Below are 16,633 nucleotides of genomic sequence, written 5' to 3' on the forward strand. Positions count from 1 at the left end.
TATGTGGGAATGATACCAGGAGCTTGAGGGGCAACACCCTAGTACTCTGCCCTCTAAACCACCTTGGCCACATTGTACACCCATAACAGGACTAAACTTGTGTCCGATAGGCTCCTCAGAACTATTGTGATGCATCCAGAGATCATAATTTGACAAACACTCTATTGAAAAAGATTGTAGGTGTCGAGAAGACCTTCGACCTAGGGTGCATGTTTGTACCACTAACGATAGTGAAAGAGGGAAAAGTAGCGATGCAAGTAATGCATTTGCCATTAGAATTTGTGAAGTATGTTCGATAGAGGTTGCACCATTCGACATTCTCTTCTGTGTGGATTACCAGTGTCAAGCAGCACCTGTGGTAACAACAGTGACTACAATGAACGGTATCAATTAGCATATAATTCTATGGAATTCAGTCTATGCTTACGTTTAAGTAACATGTTATTTCCTTTAATGTCGTTTCATCGTCTCCGCCCCACACCAACTGCTAGGAGGAAGGACGGCGGGAGAGGAAAAAACTTGCTGCAAATGAGACTCTCCTTCAGCTGTGTTGTTTCTTTTAAAATAAAATGTAGTTAAAACAAACATGATTTTAAAACAAGTGCTCTACAGCTCATTTATTTAGTTTTTGTAAATGTTGTCGATGCTTCACAAGATGGCTATATGATGATGGATGGCTATAAGATGATGATCAGAGAATTTTACAGCTACGCGTAGAAAGCTAGATGGAATAGGAGGAAGAAACTGAAAAATCATATTGATGAGTGCGTTATGTTACAATTTGGAACATGAGGTATTATCTGATTCTTGTTCCAAGGACTGGACCAATGGAACAGTATCGGAATGCACTTGTGGTACAGCAGGATTAGAAATGTGGCACATGGTAACGTGGGAACGTGATCAGAGAGGGGAACCTAGCCAGTAGAAAGCGAACTTACAGTGGCTCTGGGAGTGGGAGGCTACAGCATTTATGGGAAGCACAGAACAGGCAGCCAGTGTACTTCACTCAAGGATATAGGGTCGCTTGAAGGGAGTAATGAGTTATTAGGATGCAGTGTGGCTGCGATTTCAAGTTTTGTGTAGGAGGTTTTGGCCTCACACTCGTAGGAATGGTCAGGTAGGATATATTGCAGGCGTTACATAGGGGTGCAGATTGCAACATTGAGAAATTTCTTTAGGAGCTAATTCGATTGACAATAGGGGCAGATTTGTTGATTTTGTATAAATGGGTTAAGGTCACTGTAAATAAGTTATTTTTGGCGTCGATGCATTTGGGGTTGTAATAGGGGACATTCTGCATGGTGTGTTTGCGATGATAAATGGGGGTTCCGTGGCTAAGGGATATTAGATAATGACGGTTCAGTAAGTATATGGACAAGAAAAGTGTACCAGCGCTGCCGTGGACACGGAGACGTTATCTGATTTGCAGTTCTGGGAGGGCTGATCCTAGATGGCGGCGATAGATATGTCAACATCGCAATGACATCATGGCGGGAAGTTCAAATTTTGACAGGAAGATAGGTCACTGGGGCTACCTCCACTAAACTAATCCACTCCCCTCTCCTGTACCTGCCCTTCCCCCAGAAAATGGTGGGAAGTTTAAATTCCATCAGGACAATGCAACACACCACAGCTACCTCCACTAACCTAAGAAAATGGCGGGGTAAATAGGTTACTTGGGCTACCTCCACTAACCTAAGTCATCCGACCACCACCGCTTCCTAGGAATTGGCTAGGAAAGGACTCAGCCTGTGCTGGATAGGCTGGACATAAGTCTTTATATTGCAGGCAGTCCTTATTTAAACAATTTGAGGCAGTAGCTCCATCCAGTGTTTCCACCATGAGGCTCAGAGTCCAACTGACCTAGTACACGATACCGCCACCAGAGGACGCCATCACTCCTTCTGTGACATAATCCAAGATGGTGGTCTGTAGAGGAAAAATGGTGGGAACCAACTTCAGCCAGTAAGATGGAGGTATCTGGTAATGTCATTGGAGGGGATATAGGGCAGGCTCAGCAGCTCTGGGACCTCAGTCTTGCTCCATCAGCTAGCAGCAGCAGAAGAAGAAGAACCATGAAGCATCAACAGCACTCGCAATCCAACACAGCCCTGCAGAATAGGAAGAAACGGAAAAGTATGTATCCCATATCACATCTCTCTCTGTGGTTAGCATTATTATTGTTATCATGTTCTTTCCTTTCTCAGACCTTAGGTCTGGTCCGAAATGAAAGTGACGCGGACCTTGATCAAGCGTGACTTCTTTTAGCTGTACGGTATATGTTACATTGCGTTTAGGAACTTTCGGGTAATTGAACATGTATCAGTAATTACAGATTTCTGCAGTTGTACATATAAGTTTGGATGTAGCTGTATTTCATTGAGGTACTGGTGGATATTGTGTGGTATGACTCCTGTAGTTGATAGTATAATTGGTATAATGTCAACTTTATCCTGATGCCACATGTCCTTGACTTCCTCAGCCAGTTGGATGTATTATTCAATTTTTTCTCGTGTTTTCTTTTGTATATTTGTTGTATTGGGTATGGATATTTCGATTAGTTGTGTTAATTTCTTCTTTTTATTGGTGAGTATGATGTCAGGTTTGTTATGTGGTGTTGTTTTATCTGTTATAATGGTTCTGTTCCAGTATAATTGGAATTCATCATTCTCCAGTACACTTTGTGGTGCATACTTGTATGTGGGAGCGTGTTGTTTTATAAGTTTATGTTGTAAGGCAAGCTGTTGATGTATTATTTTTGCTACATTGTCATGTCTTCTGGGGTATTCTGTATTTGCTAGTCTTGTACATCCGCTTGTGATGTGATCTACTGTTTCTATTTGTTGTTTGCAAAGTCTGCATTTATCTGTTGTGGTATTGGGATGTTTAATAATATGCTTGCTGTAATATCTGGTGTTTATTGTTTGATCCTGTATTGCAATCATGAATCCTTCCGTCTCACTGTATATATTGCCTTTTCTTAGCCATGTGTTGGATGCATCTTGATCGATGTGTGTTAGATGATACGGGTGCTTGCCATGTAGTGTTTTCTTTTTCCAATTTACTTTCTTCGTATCTGTTGATGTTATGTGATCTAAAGGGTTGTAGAGGCGGTTATGAAATTGCAGTGGTGTAGCCGATGTATTTATATGAGTGATTGCTTTATGTATTTTGCTAGTTTCTGCTCGTTCTAGAAGGAATTTTCTTAAATTGTCTACCTGTCCATAATGTAGGTTTTTTGTATCGATAAATCCCTTTCCTCCTTCCTTTCTGCTTAATGTGAATCTTTCTGTTGCTGAATGTATGTGATGTATTCTATATTTGTGGCATTGTGATCGAGTAAGTGTATTGAGTGCTTCTAGGTCTGTGTTAGTCCATTTCACTACTCCAAATGAGTAGGTCAATATTGGTATAACATAAGTATGTACAGGTTTTGTCTTTTTTCTTGCTGTCAATTCTGTTTTCAGTGTTTTTGTTAGTCTTTGTCTATATTTTTCTTTTAGTTCTTCTTTAATATTTGTATTATCTATTCCTATTTTTTGTCTGTATCCTAGATATTGATGGGCATCTGTTTTTTCCATCGCTTCTATGCAGTTGCTGTGGTTATCCAATATGTAATCTTCTTATTTAGTGTGTTTTCCCTTGACAATGCTATTTTTCTTACATTTGTATGTTCCAAAAGCCATATTTATATCATTGCTGAATATTTCTGTTATCTGTAGTAATTGGTTGAGTTGTTGATTTGTTGCTGCCAGTAGTTTTAGGTCATCCATATATAGCAAATGTGTGATTTTGTGTGGGTATGTTCCAGTAATATTGTATCCATAATTTGTATTATTTAGCATGTTGGATAGTGGGTTCAGAGCAAGGCAGAACCAGAAAGGACTTAATGAGTCTCCTTGGTATATTCCACGCTTAATCTGTATTGGCTGTGATGTGATATTATTTGAATTTGTTTGGATATTAAGTGTGGTTTTCCAATTTTTCATTACTATGTTTAGGAACTGTATTAATTTAGGATCTACTTTGTATATTTCCAATATTTGTAGTAACCACGAGTGGGGTATACTATCAAAAGCTTTTTGGTAATCAATGTATGCGTAGTGCAGCGACCTTTGTTTAGTTTTAGCTTGATATGTCACCTCTGCATCTATTATCAGTTGCTCTTTACATCCTCGTGCTCCTTTGCAACAGCCTTTTTGTTCTTCATTTATAATTTTGTTCTGTGTTGTATGTGTCATTAATTTCTGTGTAATGACTGAAGTTAATATTTTGTATATTGTTGGTAGGCATGTTATGGGGCGATATTTAGCTGGGTTTGCTGTGTCTGCTTGATCTTTAGCTTTCAGATAAGTTATTCCATGTGTAAGTGTATCAGGGAATGTGTATGGGTCTGCAATGTAACTGTTAAATAATTTGGTTAGATGTGAATGTGTTGAGGTGAACTTCTTTAGCCGGAAATTTGCTACTTTATCTTTTCCAGGGGCTTTCCAATTGTGAGTAGAATTGATTGCTTGGGTGACTTCATGTTGCAAAATTATCACTTCAGGCATTTGTGGTATCATCTTGTATGTGTCTGTTTCTGCTTGTATCCACCATGCATGCCTGTTATGTTGTACCGGGTTTGACCACGTGTTGCTCCAGAAGTGTTCCATGTCTGTTATGTTTGGTGGATTGTCTATTTTAATGTGTGTGTTATCTATTGTCTGGTAAAATTTCTTTTGGTTTGTGTTGAATGTTCGGTTTTGTTTCCTTCTATTTTCACTTTTTTTGTATCTTCTAAGTCGTTTGGCCAATGCTTGTAATTTCTGCTTCTTTTCATCTAATTGCTCTATCGCTTCTTGTTGTGAGATTTTATGTAACCTTTTTCGTTTTTTTTCTGACATTTCATCTCTTATAAATTGTGTTAGCTGTCTGATGTCTTTTCTCAGTTTTTCTATTCTGATCTGTAGCCTGTGTTGCCATGCTGGTTTTGTGGGTTTCTTCTGTGTGTTGGTTGGTTCTGATCTCTGCCTAGTGTGTATATTTAGTGTAGTGAGTGCTCCTATATAAACCAGTAGTTGTAACTCTTCCATAGTTGTGTTTTCATTTATTTTGTTGTGTATGATTGTGTTGATAGTTTTTATTGTTGTTTCGACTTGTGGGTTATTTGGCGCTCTATGCAAGAATGGTCTAATGTCTGTATTTGTGTCTTTGTATTCTATATATGTCAGCTGAAATTTTTCTTCTATATCTAACATGTGTGTCACTTCGTGTTCTATTTGTGCTTGTTCTGGTGGCTGTCTTAAGATTTCGTTTTCCTATGATTGTTTAATTGATTATTATTATTATTATTATTATTAATGATTGGTTTCATGTCTTGGTCCATATGTATTGCTTCCTCATCTTTGTTCAGCAGTAGTCCTCCATGCGTCCAAGCCCTCAGGGTCAAGGGCCAACATGTTGATCTCTGCCACATCTGAGCATTTAGCAACCATGGCTGCCATCTTGTCGACACTTGCACCGACCTCTGGACCTGCTGCAGCAGCAATCTCCAGCATGTCTGAACCTGTAACGACTATGTAGGATCCTGTAGCACACATAGCCCACTTGCTGGAGCAGGACAAGAAGCTGTTGTCTGTTCCATTCATCGATTTGTGTGATGAGGTCACGTGGTCTGCTCCCAAAACATCGAATGCTGCTGGTGGTCCTAAACAACAGCAAGATGGAGGACAGTACTGGTCACCAACAAATGACCACAGAGTGCAGATGCTACGGATAAGAAGGCATCGTGTGTACTCATGCTTTTCAGTTCTATGTACAATTTAACTCCCAGTGGAACGAAACGTGTAAACGTTCGTATAGAAGCACATCACGTCTGGGGCTTGCATGCGGGAATAGAAATTGAAAATGCATCGAAGGGTGTTAAAGTGCCAATTTCCGAGTTCGACTGGGACGAAATATGTCATGCAGACCGCTACATCAATCAGTAGAAGACTACAGAGTACTATCCAACTCGTTCTCCCCCAGACATTCGCCTTGCTGGTGTGACACTATCTATTACAATAGTGTATGATGACTGTGCACTATGTGTGAAATCGGGTGACAGCTGTGTTTATCTAAGGCACACCTCAGTCATGAACTTATACAAACAGGATACTGTGCTACATCTTGCATTGGAGAGAATGAACCATTGGTTGCTGAGCATAGACTCTGCATACAATGATGTTGTAAACTTCCTATGTGTGCATAGCGTACAAGTTGATGATTTGGAGCAGCACCTTTGTTTGCTTATGAACGCTGAACCAAAAGAGAAGCAGATTAAATGTGCGTCTGAAAAACCTGAGTACTGTGAGGCATCCATTGGCTTGAGGGAGATATGTGCGGAGTTTATTGGATGTCAGAAAGCTTTGTTTGGGAAATACTGTACAAGTGCGAAGAAGAAGAAGATACAGAAAAAGTCTGAGGATTTTCTTGAAATACTGCATCCAATGTATGATATTTAAATAAGTAATGTATTTATATACATACTCAAACCATGTTTGTATTTTATTTCATACCTCTCATTATAGTCAAAGTATTACGCTTATTAATATCAATATTTTTTCAATGCTACACCAGTTATTCACAAAAGGAATGATAAAGTTATTGTTCATGGGTAAAATATACACTCCTGGAAATTGAAATAAGAACACCGTGAATTCATTGTCCCAGGAAGGGGAAACTTTATTGACACATTCCTGGGGTCAGATACATCACATGATCACACTGACAGAACCACAGGCACATAGACACAGGCAACAGAGCATGCACAATGTCGGCACTAGTACAGTGTATATCCACCTTTCGCAGCAATGCAGGCTGCTATTCTCCCATGGAGACGATCGTAGAGATGCTGGATGTAGTCCTGTGGAACGGCTTGCCATGCCATTTCCACCTGGCGCCTCAGTTGGACCAGCGTTCGTGCTGGACGTGCAGACCGCGTGAGACGACGCTTCATCCAGTCCCAAACATGCTCAATGGGGGACAGATCCGGAGATCTTGCTGGCCAGGGTAGTTGACTTACACCTTCTAGAGCACGTTGGGTGGCACGGGATACATGCGGACGTGCATTGTCCTGTTGGAACAGCAAGTTCCCTTGCCGGTCTAGGAATGGTAGAACGATGGGTTCGATGACGGTTTGGATGTACCGTGCACTATTCAGTGTCCCCTCGACGATCACCAGTGGTGTACGGCCAGTGTAGGAGATCGCTCCTCACACCATGATGCCGGGTGTTGGCCCTGTGTGCCTCGGTCGAATGCAGTCCTGATTGTGGCGCTCACCTGCACAGCGCCAAACACGCATACGACCATCATTGGCACCAAGGCAGAAGCGACTCTCATCGCTGAAGACGACACGCCTCCATTCGTCCCTCCATTCACGCCTGTCGCGACACCACTGGAGGCGGGCTGCACGATGTTGGGGCGTGAGCGGAAGACGGCCTAACGGTGTGCGGGACCGTAGCCCAGCTTCATGGAGACGGTTGCGAATGGTCCTCGCCGATACCCCAGGAGCAACAGTGTCCCTAATTTGCTGGGAAGTGACGGTGCGGTCCCCTACGGCACTGCGTAGGATCCTACGGTCTTGGCGTGCATCCGTGCGTCGCTGCGGTCCGGTCCCAGGTCGACGGGCACGTGCACCTTCCGCCGACCACTGGCGACAACATCGATGTACTGTGGAGACCTCACGCCCCACGTGTTGAGCAATTCGGCAGTACGTCCACCCGGCCTCCGGCATGCCCACTATACGCCCTCGCTCAAAGTCCGTCAACTGCACATACGGTTCACGTCCACGCTGTCGCGGCATGCTACCAGTGTTAAAGACTGCGATGGAGCTCCGTATGCCACGGCAAACTGGCTGACACTGACGGCGGCGGTGCACAAATGCTGCGCAGCTAGCGCCATTCGACGGCCAACACCGCGGTTCCTGGTGTGTCCGCTGTGCCGTGCGTATGATCATTGCTTGTACAGCCCTCTCGCAGTGTCCGGAGCAAGTATGGTGGGTCTGACACACCGGTGTCAATGTGTTCTTTTATCCATTTCCAGGAGTGTATATATAGCTGGTTTCTCGGTGTACCCAATATATCTCAGTCAATTAGGTGATGGAGCTATAGTGGCTACACATACTATTACTGTCCATTCAAGTGTATCTTTCTATATATGACAACTACTTGCCAGTACCTGGTGTAGTTAGTATCATGGCAGGCTGGGTGAAACATCCTCATCACAAGGACTTTGTTGTCAGTGACTGGTCCAGTGAAAATGCAAAATACGAACTGAAGAAAAAGAAGAACAGAATTCTCCTTCCTGACAATTACGTGCAATTATTGTAGGTCCATACAATTAAAGCAAGACTGACGTTCTCACGACGCTGCTAACGTATGTAGATAGAGTCCGATTTGAACATGTTTGTGTATTCTCAAAAACACTGTTTTCAACCCAAGTATCAGTTACTACAGGAGATATTGTGCGGTGTAGATGGTGTTACATACACGACATTCAGTGAAAGCAGTGATATCCTTCCACCTGAAAAAGCAAAGCCAAACACTGTCTTCATATTTGACGATGTTGCTGTGGGAAACTAAGACCAAATTCGAAAATATTTCTGTTTCGGTCGTCATATGGGTGCAGATGTATTTTATCTAAGCCAAACATATTCCAGAATCCCGAAACTGTTGGTTAGGGATAGTGCAAACCTCATTATAGCCTTCAAACAAGACAATCTGAATTTAAAACACATTTATCAGGCACATGTCGGAACTGACATGTCGTTCAATGCTTTTGTAAAGATATGTGCTGATCGCTGGAATCATGCACAGAATAGGTTTCTCGTTATTGATAAAACAAGAAAGGTGAGTGATGGTAGGTACAGGCGAAGCTTTCTAGAGTTTCTGCGTATATAACTCAGTAAGAGAGGTTAGTATATCAGTATACGCTACAACATGTACAAATTCGGACGCATATCTAGTTCAAATGGTTCAAATGGCTCTGAGCACTATTGGACTCAACTGCTGAGGTCATTAGTCCCCTAGAACTTAGAACTAGTTAAACTTAACTAACGCAAGGACATCACACACATCCATGCCCGAGGCAGGATTCGAACCTGCGACCGTAGCGGTCTCGCGTTTCCAGACTGCAGCGCCAGAACCGCGCGGCCACTTCGGCACGCATATCTGGCTTTCAACCCGAGAGGATGGGTGTAAACAGGCAGAACATTCGCCTGTACATGGATATGAAAATTCAGGCTATTGTGCATAAAGTCGGAGGTATGTGCAGGGAACTAGAGACATATAACCAGACTCTTCTGAGAATGGTGAATGCGTTAAACGAGTTAGCTGATGAAGCCAGTAAGAAGGTAACCGACTTAACTGAAAAGATCGAGGCTATTGTGGGAAAGATAGATGTAGACTTCCTTGTTGTTGAAAAGGGGAAGTAGACACATACTAAGAGGAAGAAGAAGAGCACATGTATAAAGTCTCACGCTGCAGAAATGACTGATTAGTATACACCGAGATGTCAATGAAGCAGAAAGTGATTCAAGCACAGAAAGCATTTCGTGAGAAATTACGGTTGCTAAGGTTAGGGCATATGGATCGACAGCAAACACTAAGAGAGACCTTTAATCCAGTTACTAAATCTCTCAGACAGCTCTCAGCAAAAACAAAAGCACGCGATAATGATGGTGTTGCCATTGACGAATTCATTATCCATCATGCCCCTTGTCAGATAGACAGTACATTTGGCATTGGCAGCATACGACCGCACATGTTAGGCAAGCATCCTGTAACTGTAACTGATGACACAATACAGGTCGGTTTGAGAGAGCAGTGGCTTAATGAATCTTATTTTCCTAAGACCTACCAAAAAACCTATTATTCGCTTAATGATAGGGAAACATACCATGAAATACTGCGCATGACTGATGTACAGACGATTCTTTTCAGATACTAGCCAAAGCACAGATAACGGACCTCTTTCAATTGTCACTGTACAAGAGTGGGTGTGAGGGGCCCCACTTCATATTTACAAGAAATGTGAGTGTGCCCTTCAGTTTGGAAAGGCACTTCCCCTCCAGCACTCGGAATTTCCCCTACAGCGCTTCGCCACAGTCCCCACCACTACCTCTGCCGCCCACACCTGCCTGCCAACTGCGCATCTACTGGCCAGGATATTCTGCGCAGACTCTAAATACGGCTGCCCAGTGAACGGTCAGTCAGTTCTGTATTAGTTGTTGGTTAATATCATTGCTGTACTTCACAGTCCTCGATAGCACTCTCGCTTGGCACTTAGTCTTTCTCTCTGGTCGCGATTCGGATTGGCATCTCTCTGTTGTTGGCCTATAGGCATCGTTGTGACTAAGGTTTCCGCTTTGCAGCTCGTTGTTTGCACAGGTTATTTTGGGCTAATCTTTGTGTCCCATCCGCCGTGAGTCAGCTGTGTTCAACTCGGCTACTGCTCAGTGTCATGTTCTCTTCTGCACAGGGCCCTTCCACCTTGCAGCTTCAGGTGTTCCTCTCCTGGGTTGTGACACATGTGCTGATATCTGGCTACCCACAGATATAGCAGTCAAGTCTGCAGGAGAACTGCACTGCTTAGGCAAAGACTTTATTTATTGTAACTGCACTGAGAAGTCTATAGCTATCCTAGCAACATGGTGGTCTTTGTGTGCTTAGGAATGCTGTGATATGAAAATGTGCTATCTGGAAGAACAGCGCGTCCTGTCATAACCAGAGTAGTGATAGGTTAAGGAGGCAAGAAGAAATGTGTTGCACCATATGACATGTGTCAATGTTCTCCAGAGATGAAGGTAAAATGCGCAATGTCCACATCAATAATGCATCAAACCATCTAAGTTTGCCAAAACGGATTGCAAAGGAAAATTAAAGAGACCTTTGGAGAAAAGAGAACCACTTGCATGAATATCAAGAGCTCAGATGGAAACCCAGTTCTAAGCAAAGAAGGGAAAGCAGAAAGGTGTAAGGAGTATATAGAGGGTCTATACACGGGCGATGTTCTTGAGGACAATATTATAGAAATGGAAGAGGATGTAGATGGAGATGAAGTGGGAGACATGATACTGCGTGAAGAGTTTGACAGAGCTCTAAAAGACCTAAGTCGAAACAAGGGCCCAGGAGTAGACAACATTCCATTAGAACTACTGACAGCCTTGGGAGAGCCAGTTCTGACAAAACTCAACAATCTGGTGAGCAAGATGCACGAGACTGGCGAAACTCCCTCAGACTTCGAGAAGAATATAATAATTCCAATCCCAAGAAAGCAGGTGTTGACAGATGTGAAAATTACCGAACTATCAGATTAATAAGTCACAGCTGCAAATTACTAATGCGAATTCTTTACAGACGAATGGAAAAAACTAGCAGAAGCCGACCTCGGGGAAGATCAGTTTGGATTCCGTAGAAATGTTGGAACACGTGAGGCAATACTGACCCTGCGACTTATCTTAGAAGAAAGATTAAGGAAAGGCAAACCTACGTTTCTATCATTTGTAGTCTTAGAGAAAGGTTTTGACAATATTGACTGGAATACTCTCTTTCAAATTCTGAAGGTGGCAGGGGTAAAATACAGGGAGCGAATGGCTATTCACAACTTGTACAGAAACCAGATGGCAGTTATAAGAGTCGAGGGACATGAAAGGGAAGTAGTGGTTGGGAAGGGAGTGAGACACAGTTGTAGCCTCTCCCCGATGCTATTCAATCTGTATATTGAGCAAGCATTAAAGGAAACAAAAGAAAAGTTCGGAGTAGGCATTAAAAGCCATGGGGAAGAATTAAAAACTTTGATGTTCGCCGACGACATTGTAATTTTGCCAGAGACAGCAAAGGACTTGGAAGAGCAGTTGAATGGAATGGACAGTGTCTTGAAAGGAGGGTATAAAGAGAACATTAACAAAAGCAAAACGAGGATAATGGATTGTAGTCGAATTAAGTCGGGTGATGCTGAGGGAATTAGATTAGGAAATGAGACACTAAAAGTAGTAAAGGAGTTTTGCTATTTGGGGAGCAAAATAACTGATGATGGTCGAAATAGAGAGGATATAGAATGTAGACTGCAATGGCAAGGAAAGCGTTTCTGAAGAAGAGAAATTTGTTAACATCGAGTATTGATTTTAGTGTTAGGAAGCCGTTTCTGAAAGTATTTGTATGGAGTGTAGCCATGTATGGAAGTGAAACATGGAAGATAAAGAGTTTAGACAAGAAGAGAATAGAAACTTTCGAAATGCGGTGCTACAGGAGAATGCTGAAGATTAGATGGATAGATCCCATAACTAATGAGGAGGTATTGAATAGAATTGGGGAGAAGAGGAGTTCGTGGCACAACTTGTCTAGAAGTAGGGATCGGTTGGTAGGACATGTTCTGAGGCATCAAGGGATCACCAATTTAGTAATGGAGGGCAGCGTGGAGGGTAATAATCGTAGAGGGAGACCAAGAGATGAGTACACTAAGCAGATTCAGAAGGATGTAGGCTGCAGTAGGTACTGGGAGATGAAGAAGGTTGCACAGGATAGAGTAGCATTGAGAGCTACATCAAACCAGTCTCAGGATTGAAGACCATAACAACAACATTGCAAAGAGCAGCTTTCATTGATTACTTCCGTATTTATTTCGACATAAATCTATTAAAAGACAGTGTGATGAAGCTCTCTTTCTTTTAATCTACAATCCATCACCATAAAGCAGTAGTGAATTTGGCACTTGGAATATTAATAATTCGCTTCACTTGAAGCTAGGCATTTCAGTAATACAACAAATTTTATTAGTTGCTCAGAATCTTTTGCTATAGTTGCATAAATATGTTATTGTTATCATTGTTGTTATTTTTGTATCCCGCCTGGATGGCGGCGTGTGGGTAGGAGCAGGAGCATGAAAAATACGTCGGTACTGCACGCAAGTAAAAGCGGTTTACTGGTGCAAAAACAAGTTGATACATGCTTTCATAACTTGCAATGAGGTGCGATGCTAAGACCCGTCGTATGTAGAGTAAAGCTGAAGCGAAGTGTCCCGGCGGTCTGGTCTTGATCGAAATGGCGAGAATTTCTAGCGGAGCTCGTAAAGCTCCATAGCACCGGGTAGAGGGCACTGTCGTCGCTGCCTCGTGGTAGTGCCAACCTAACAACTTTTATACGCCCTGACATCATTGCTATCGATACCACAGTTATTAGTAGTTGACTTCCCGGTATTTCGTCTGGTCGTTGTTTTCATTTTATATATAAAATGAAAGCAACTCGGCAGAGCATCCGGAAGTACACTATCACTTAAGAGGTCACATTACTAAAAGATCACATTATTAACATATTTTGCCGTGTGATTATGTTTTGTCATGTCGTTACGCTTTGTGGTAGAAAAGTGTATAGAGGTACTCTCTTCGTCAACCTTCCGTTTATTATGTCGGTAAAACTCAGTTTATCTCTCGTTTAAAATTCCGATTTCAAGATTCTGCAGCCACTGAAGATTCCATAACTGTTCTTGCAGTGTTATACGCTATTGGTAACACAGCGTCGTGTGACCCGATGCACCAACAGTCACATCTCTTAATTAAACAGGGTAATTAAGTAGCAAATTCCGTCAGGTGGATAAGAATTTGGTGATTACGGAATCCGTGTGTGCTTTTAAGACGGTGAGATGAGGGACACGGTGTTGAAATTTGCTGACAGACATCAACCGCGTGCTCGACTGGGATTCGAACGCGGAACCACCGCTGTGGCGGCAATGGTTTCCTTAGAGAAAGTGTGATCCACGTTCGAGTCGCAGACTAAACACAGTTTTAATCTCACAGCAGGTAGTTTCGAAATAACTCACACTAAGATATGTGAAAGAAGATTAATTATGGAGGCACTTTCTGAATGCAAGCGGGAAAGTTTTATGGTAAAGCGATGGGGCAGGAGAAAGAATGGGCTGTAGTAGGAGCTAGGTGTGTGTCAGGGGTGGATTCCATTGGTTCCGTGTGGCGTGGACTGGGCGGTTTTTTAGGTTCGAAGGCCTCGGGAAAGTACGGGGTGGGCTGCAATCTCAAAGGGTGCATGGCAAATACAGGACGTGCTTGGATCAAGGAACAGTCGGAATTGTAGTTGTAAATTGTTGTAGTTGTGCTGGGAAAGTCCCTGAGCTTCAAGCGCTAATAGAAAGCACAGAAACTGAAATCGTTATAGATACAGAAAGCTGGCTAAAGCCTGAAATAAGCTCTGCAGAAATTTTTACGAAGTCTCAGACAGTGTTCAGGAAAGATAGATTAGGCAGAATTGGTGGTGGAGTGTTTGTGTCTGTCAGTAGTGGTTTATCTTGTAGTGAAGTCGAAGTAGATACTCCGTGCGAATTGCTATGGGTGGAGGTTATACTTAACAGCCGAACTAAGTTAATAATTGGCTCCTTCTACCGACCCTCAAACTCCGATGATATAGTTGCTGAACAGTTCAGAGAAAATTTGAGTCTCGTAACAAATAAATACCCCACTCATACGATTATAGTTGGTTGGGACTTCAACCTTCCCTCGATATGTTGGCAAAAATACTTGTTCAAAACCGGTGGTAGTCAGAAAACATCTTCCGAGATTGTCCTAAATGCTTTCTCCGAAAATTATTTCGAGCATTTAGTTCACGAACCCACGCGAATTGTAAATGGTTACGAAAACACACTTGACCTCTTAATGGTTCAAATGGCTCTGAGCACTATGGGACTCAACTGCTGTGGTCATCAGTCCCCTAGAACTTAGAACTACTTAAATCTAACTAACCTAAGGACAGTACACACATCCATGCCCGAGGCAGGATTCGAACCTGCGACCGCAGCAGCCGCACGGCTCCGGACTGCGCGCCTAGAACCGCGAGACCACCGCGGCCGGCACTTGACCTCTTAGCCACAAACAATCCAGAGCTAATATAGAGCATCATGACTGATACAAGGATTAGTGATCACAAGGTCGTTGTAGCTAGGCTCAATACCGTTTCATCCAAATCCACCGGAAACAAAGGCAAAATAATTTTATTTAAAATAGCGGATAAAGTGTCACTAGAAGCCTTCCTAAGAGACAACCTCCATTCCTTCCGAACTGACTATGCAAATGTAGACGAGATGTGGCTCAAATTCAAAGATATAGTAGCAACAGCAATTGAGAGATTCATACCTCATAAACTGGTAAGAGATGGAACTGATCCCCCATGGTACACAAAACAGGTCCGAACGCTGTTGCAGAGGAAACGGAAAAAGCATGCGAAGTTCAGAAGAACGCGAAATCCCGAAGATTGGCTAAAATTTACAGACGCGCGAAATTTGGCACGGACTTCAATGCGAGATGCCTTTAATAGGTTCCACAACGAAACATTGTCTCGAAATTTGGTAGAAAATCCGAAGAAATTCTGGTCGTATGTAAAGTACACAAGCGGCAAGACGCAGTCAATACCTTCGCTGCACAGTGCCGATGGTACTGTTACCGACGACTGTGCCGCTAAAGCGGAGTTATTGGACGCAGTTTTCCGAAATTCCTTCACCAGAATTTGAAACACGAACAGCTGCTAGCATTAGTTTCTTAGAAGTAGATACCTTAGGGGTTGTGAAGCAACTCAAATCGCTTGATACGCGCAAGTCTCCAGGTCCAGATTGTATACCGATTAGGTTCCTTTCAGATTACACTGATACAATAGCTCCCTACTTAGCAATCATATAGAACCGCTCGCTCACCGATAGATCTGTACCTAAAGATGGGAAAATTGCGCAGGTCGCACCAGTGTTTAAGAAGGGTAGTAGGAGTAATCCATCGAACTACAGACCTATATCATTGACGTCGGTTTGCAGTAGGGTTTTGGAGCATATATTGTATTCAAACATTATGACTCACCTCGAAGGGAACGATCTATTGATACGTAATCAGCATGGTTTCAGAAAACATCGTTCTTGTGCAACGCAGCTAGCCCTTTATTCGCACGAAGTAATGGCCACTATCGACAGGGGATCTCATGTGGATTCCGTATTTCTAGATTTCCGGAAAGCTTTTGACACCATTCCTCACAAGCGACTTCTAATCAAGCTGCGGGCCTATGGGGTATCGTCTCAGTTGTGCGACTGGATTCGTGATTTCCTGTCAGGAAGGTCGCAGTTCGTAGTAATAGACGGCAGGTCATCGAGTAAAACTGAAGTGATATCAGGTGTTCCCCAGGGAAGCGTACTGGGACCTCTGCTGTTCCTGATCTATATAAATGACCTGGGTGACAATCTGAGCAGTTCTCTTAGGTTTTTCGCAGATGATGCTGTAATTTACCGTCTAGTAAGGTCATCCGAAGACCAGTATCAGTTGCAAAGCGATTTAGAAAAGATTGCTGTATGGTGTGGCAGGTGGCAGTTGACGCTAAATAACGAAAAGTGTGAGGTGATCCACATGAGTTCCTAAAGAAATCCGTTGGAATTCGATTACTCGATAAATAGTACAATTCTCAAGGCTGTCAATTCAACTAAGTACCTGGGTGTTAAAATTACGAACAACTTCAGTTGGAAAGACCACATAGATAATATTGTGGGGAAGGCCAGCCAAAGGTTGCGTTTCATTGGCAGGACACTTAGAAGATGCAACAAGTCCACTAAAGAGAGAGCTTACACTACACTCATT

Source organism: Schistocerca piceifrons, chromosome 7 (genome assembly GCF_021461385.2).
Source record: "Schistocerca piceifrons isolate TAMUIC-IGC-003096 chromosome 7, iqSchPice1.1, whole genome shotgun sequence".
Lineage (NCBI taxonomy): Eukaryota > Metazoa > Arthropoda > Insecta > Orthoptera > Acrididae > Schistocerca > Schistocerca piceifrons.